At 35.3% G+C, this 5,742-nt stretch overlaps 1 long non-coding RNA gene across 1 annotated transcript; it reads left to right on the top strand.

The window, feature by feature from the left end:
- The first annotated feature begins 1,407 nt into the window (after positions 1-1,407).
- Positions 1,408-4,715, top strand: LOC135267251 (uncharacterized). Its single transcript, XR_010335641.1, has 2 exons — positions 1,408-4,386; positions 4,434-4,715. It is a non-coding gene; the product is annotated as an uncharacterized LOC135267251 (long non-coding RNA).
- Positions 4,716-5,742: the final 1,027 nt, after the last annotated feature.

The following is a 5,742-nucleotide window of genomic DNA, read 5'->3' on the forward strand; positions in this document are numbered from 1 at the left end:
TAAATTTGCTTATATGCAAACGCTTAATTAAGGTAACAGAGTTTTGGTTTCTTGCTTATATCTCGAAAACAGTTACTCCTATCAATTTTTATCTTTTTACTAAAATTTAAGCTGATAAAATTTCCTATAAAATAGTTATTTGCATTTTTCATGTAGGACTAACCATAAGCGAGATATATGATTGAAAATAATTAATATTTAAAAAAAAAGTGCTTTAACAGAAAATGTCTTGTGATTTAAAATACACTTAATTTATTGGGTCCAATACTTTATTAAAAGAAAAAGGAAGTGACATAAAAGTCACTGAAGTCTTCAGAGTCGTTTTTAAATGCTGCAGTTTCGTCTTCGTCTCAAACATTGAAAACTGAATTACATTTTTGTTCAGTAACAGTCACAGTTTTCTTATTGGTTTTTTGCTTATATCTCGAAAACAGTTACTCCTATCAATTTTTATCTTTCTGTCAAAATTAAAGCTGATAAAATTTCCAACAAAATAGTTATTTGCATTTTTCTTGTAGGACCAACCTTAAGCGAGTTATAGAGTTGGATATAAATAATATTTAACAAAAATTTGCTTTAAAATAAAATGTTTGAACAACTGAAATTAAACTAATTTAATTGTGTCTAACACTTTAGTAGAGGAAAAAGAAGAAGACATAAAAGTCACTAAAGGTTTCAAAGTTGTCTTTAATCGTCATATTAATAACAATAACATTAATAATAATAATACTAATAGTACTAAATTTGCTTATATGCAAACGCTTAATTAAGGAAACAGTGTTTTGGTTTCTTGCTCATATCTCGAAAACAGTTACTCCTATCAATTTTTATCTTTCTTTCAAAATTAAAGCTGATAACATTTCCTACAAAATAGTTATTTGCATTTTTCTTGTGGGACCAACCATAAGCGAGTTATAAAGTTGGATATAAATAATATTTAACAAAAACTTGCTTAAAAATAAAATGTTTAAAATACTGAAATTAAACTAAATTAATTGTGTCTAACACTTTAGTAGAGAAAAAAGAAAAAGACATAAAAGTCACCAAAGTCTTCAGAATCGTTTTTAGTCGTCATATTATTAACAATAACATTAATAATAATAATACTAATAGTACTAAATCTGCTTATATGCAAGCGCTTTATTAAGGTAACAGTTTTTTGGTTTCTTGCTTATATCTCGAAAACAGTTACTCCTATGAATTTTTGTCTTTCTTTCAAAATTAAAGCTGATAAAATATTCTACAAAATAGTTATTTGCATTTTTCTTGTAGGACCAACCATAAGCGAGTTATAGAGTTGGATATAAATAATATTTAACAAAAATTTGCTTTAAAATAAAATGTTTGAAAAACTGAAATTAAACTAATTTAACTGTGTCTAACACTTTAGTAGAGAAAAAAGGAAAAGACATTGTTAATGCGTAAAAGAAAGGCTATTTAAAACAACACAAAAAAAACTTACCGAGTGGTCCGTCAAAGTGCAGATCGATGTAAGAAGGAAGAAGTAAGGAAAGAGGAAGAATAGGAAAAAAAGAGAACCTTGACGGTACGGCACAACTAAATTAACTATTAAAAAATGTACTGTAAAATGCGGCGTGTGGCTGCCACCCGATCGCTTCGCGACTACTACTACTCTTATCTCTTAGTAAGAAGATTACAAAAACCCCTAAATGAAAAGAGGCGCTAACATTCCCCCCGACCGTTAAGGAATGAAGTTAACTAAAACTAAATTATCAACTAAAGAAAAGAAATATAAGTTCCCTTCCGCATAATAATAATAAATATTAAATTAAATTAAACTGCAAGTAATTGCATCCACCCAAAGAACAAATAACTAAAAACAAAATTATAGGATCAAAACGATCACTGATTTGGAAGGGGACATAGACGAACTATAGGTCGTTTATAAAGACCATTGGGAGTTTTGACGCTGGCGACGCGAACTATCCCATCCTTGCCAGGAAAGACCTCTTGAACGACCCCTAATGGCCAATGCAACGGTGGGGTGTTATCCGTCCGCAAAACTACGACCGTACCGACCTTTATTGGAGAAGATGGCTTATTCCATTTTTGACGAACTTGCAAATTATGTAGATATTCCACGTGCCATCGTTTCCAATACGTTTGCAAAATTTGATCGAGCAGTTCTTTTCGGGTTACTAAATTAGTCGACATGTCTAAATTTTGAATTGGTAGCGATTGAAGGGGCGTCCCTGTCAAAAAATGAGCAGGCGTCAAAGCTAACGGCTCGTTAGGATCCGAGCTGAGCATACACAATGGTCGAGAATTTAATAAAGCCTCTATTTGAGTAATAACCGTCGTAAATTCTTCATAAGTCAAAATTTGGGTGCCAATAACTTTAGTTAAATGAGACTTCACACTTTTAATGTTTGCCTCCCAGATTCCTCCAAAGTGAGGTGCTGCTGGAGGATTAAATTTCCATACTACATTTCGTTTTATCAATTCATCATCAATACTAGAATGATACTCTTGTGAGGTCACAAATTTTGACAAATCGTCTAGGGCAGTTTTAGCTCCAATAAAATTTGTACCACAATCGGAATACAAAACCGAGCATGGACCACGACGGGATAAAAAACGTTTAAAGGCATTAATAAAAGTCGCAGTGGATAGGTCAGAAGCCACTTCTAGATGTAAGGCTTTGGTAACTAAACAAATAAATAAGCATAAATAAGCTTTCTGGCTTTTTACACCTCTACGACGAGTCAGAGTGATATAGAATGGTCCGGCATAATCTACACCACTGTGCAAAAATGGTTTCGCTTCTGTAATTCTAGGAGCGGGCAAATCCGCCATACATGGGAAAGTTGCGCGAGGACGAAATTTAAAGCAATAATTACAGTTGCGAATGCGATGTCTAACAACATTTCGTGCAGCTAAAATCCAAAATTTCTGACGCAACAACGACAGTGTAAGATGCGGACCAGTATGTAAATTACGTTGGTGAAAATAGTCTATTAAGAGATCCACCAAGTGGTCTTTTTTGGGCAGCAAAAACGGATGCTGCTGATCATATTCTAAATTTGAGTTTGATAGACGTCCTCCTACTCTAATAACTCCATCTTTAAGAAACGGACATAAGGCACGAATTTTAGGCGAACAAGGTTTATTTTGCTCTAACAAAGCTAAATCTGAAGCAAAATGTTCTCTTTGGACAAGTCTAACTAGCGTTAATTCAGCGGTTTCTAAGTCTTTGAGTGTAATAGGATTTCCTTTTGGCAATATCTTAAGAAATCTGAGAACATATACAACTGCATTGCGCAATTTACTATACGAAGACGATCTATCTATAAGTTGTCGTAAAGGGTTGACACAACGTGAGAAAGTGACGAGAACTATCGGTTTCTCTTCGAGAGGAGGTTCGTCTGTATTAGTTGAAGAGTTAATAGGCCATAACTGTTCGTCCATAAATAACCAACTAGGACCAGTTAGCCAAATCGGGTGGTTTAAAAGGTGCGCCGGTGTTAGACCCCTAGAAATTGGGTCGGCTGGGTTTTCCTTCCCATCGACATGATACCAATTAACCGACGGCACTAATTCTTGAATTTTTGCCACGCGATTTGCTACAAAAGTGTGCCAACGATGAGGAGATGCGTTTATCCAGTTAAGTACGACCGAAGAATCAGTCAGAGCAACAATGTTTTCTATAATTAATCGCGATTGGAAAGTGCTTTCTACAAAATGGATCAGTCTAGCTAAAAGAAGCGCAGCACAAAGCTCTAATCTGGGTATCGAAAGTGACTTTAACGGAGCAACTTTTGATCTAGCACAAATGATTCTAACAGTAGGTACCTTTTCTGGAACTTTTACATACACTACCGCTCCATAACCCTTTTCTGATGCGTCTGCAAATCCAACAATTGTCACAGGTAAATTACTACAAGTTCCTAAATGACGCGGAATTTCAAAGTTTTCCAAAAGATGCAACTCTCTTTTTAAAAGACTCCAAATTTTTTGTATATCAGCCGATACAGGATCGTCCCAACCAAGTTTTTGAACCCAAATTTCCCGAATCAATAATTTTGCATATAAGGTAACGGGAGCCAACAATCCTAAAGGATCCCAAATGCGAGCAATTATTGACAAAATATTCCGTTTCGTACATTCTATGTCAGGAACACTAATTTTAAAACCAAGCAAGTCGGTTTGCGGATGCCACTGAAAACCTAAGACCTTCAAGGAATCATTGCTAAATTCAACGGGCTGAAAGCAGCGTTCCGGTTCTAAAATTTCTGACAATAGTTCATTAGAGTTTGTTGTCCATTTGGTTAAGCTAAACCCCCCGGCCCTAAACAAACCAATTAAATCGCGGTACAACGCAATAGCTTCTTCACTGGTAGGAACACTAGTTACAACATCGTCCATGTATGTATCTCTATTTACAATTCCTGAAGCTAACGGAAAATTTCTAGATTCGTCCGAGGCAAGTTGCTTAACTGTACGAAGAGCTAAAAATGGCGAGGCTTTGACTCCAAAAGAGACTACATTGATTTCGTATGTTTGGAGAGGTTCATTAATCGAAAATCGCCAGAGAATTCTTTGAAAGCATCGATGATCGGGATTAAGCCAAATTTGTCTATACATCTGACGTACGTCAGCGGTCATGGCTACAGCAAATAGTCTAAAATTCAGTAGCAAAGAAACTATATCGGTTTGTAATTTTTCACCAGTATATAAAACATCGTTCAAAGAAAGCGAATTACTACCTTTGGCGCTAGCATCAAACACAACTCTCAGTGGAGTACTAGTACTTTCCTTAAAAATAGCATGATGCGGAATGTAAAATGAAGATTCGCTATTCAATCTATGTGGCTCTACTAAAGACATGTGACCTTGCTCGATGAAGTCTTGTATTGCATCGCAATAACTTTGATGAAATGCTGGCATTGAGCGAAATTTTCTTTCTAAAGCTAGATATCTTCGAAAAGCGTTTTGAAATGAACTACCCAAATTAGGAGGAAATTCTTTAAAAGGAAGCGAGACTATGTATTTTCCGGACGGTTCGCGTTTAACCGTAGAAACGAAAAGTTCTTCACATTTTGCGTCATCTTTATTCAATGAAACACTGGGACTGGGAACCTCTTCCATTGACCAAAATTTTTCAAGTGCTTTATCTAGAGATGGTTCCTCAATCAAACAAAATGAATGTGTTTCACAATTCGCGGCTACATATGGTATTTCGCCCATAACTATGTATCCTAGTGTAGTTTCTAAAGCGATTGGGCTTCCAAGTGAACCTTCTACTTTGTTCGGGCCTAATATTTGCGGAAACAATTTACCACTAATTATTCCATCGATTTCCCCCGACTCAAAAAATTTCTCGTCGGCTAGCGGAAGATTAAGCAAATTTTCTATAGATGATTGCGGAATATTTCGATCTGGCAAATTGTCAATAATTTGATCGATAACTAAAGCCTCGAACTTGTATCTATAATCTGAATTAAAGCGAGAAGCAATGACCGTATCTATTTTTCCTTTTATAGGATGCGTGATGGCACCTATGCCTTTAACAGAAGCGTTAATTTTTCTAATTGGCAAATTTAAGCGGGTACAACAATTTGTAGTAATAAAATGCGATTGACTAGCGGGGTCTACTAAAAGTCTAACTAATTTCTTTTTCGAATTTGGAGCGAATATTTCTACTATTGCGGTAGCAAGCAAAGTGTTACTATATCTAGATGATTTAAAGCTAGTATTTGAAGCGACACAAAAACTATGGGG

The sequence above is a fragment of the Tribolium castaneum genome, chromosome 10, assembly GCF_031307605.1.
Source record: "Tribolium castaneum strain GA2 chromosome 10, icTriCast1.1, whole genome shotgun sequence".
NCBI classification, from domain to species: domain Eukaryota; kingdom Metazoa; phylum Arthropoda; class Insecta; order Coleoptera; family Tenebrionidae; genus Tribolium; species Tribolium castaneum.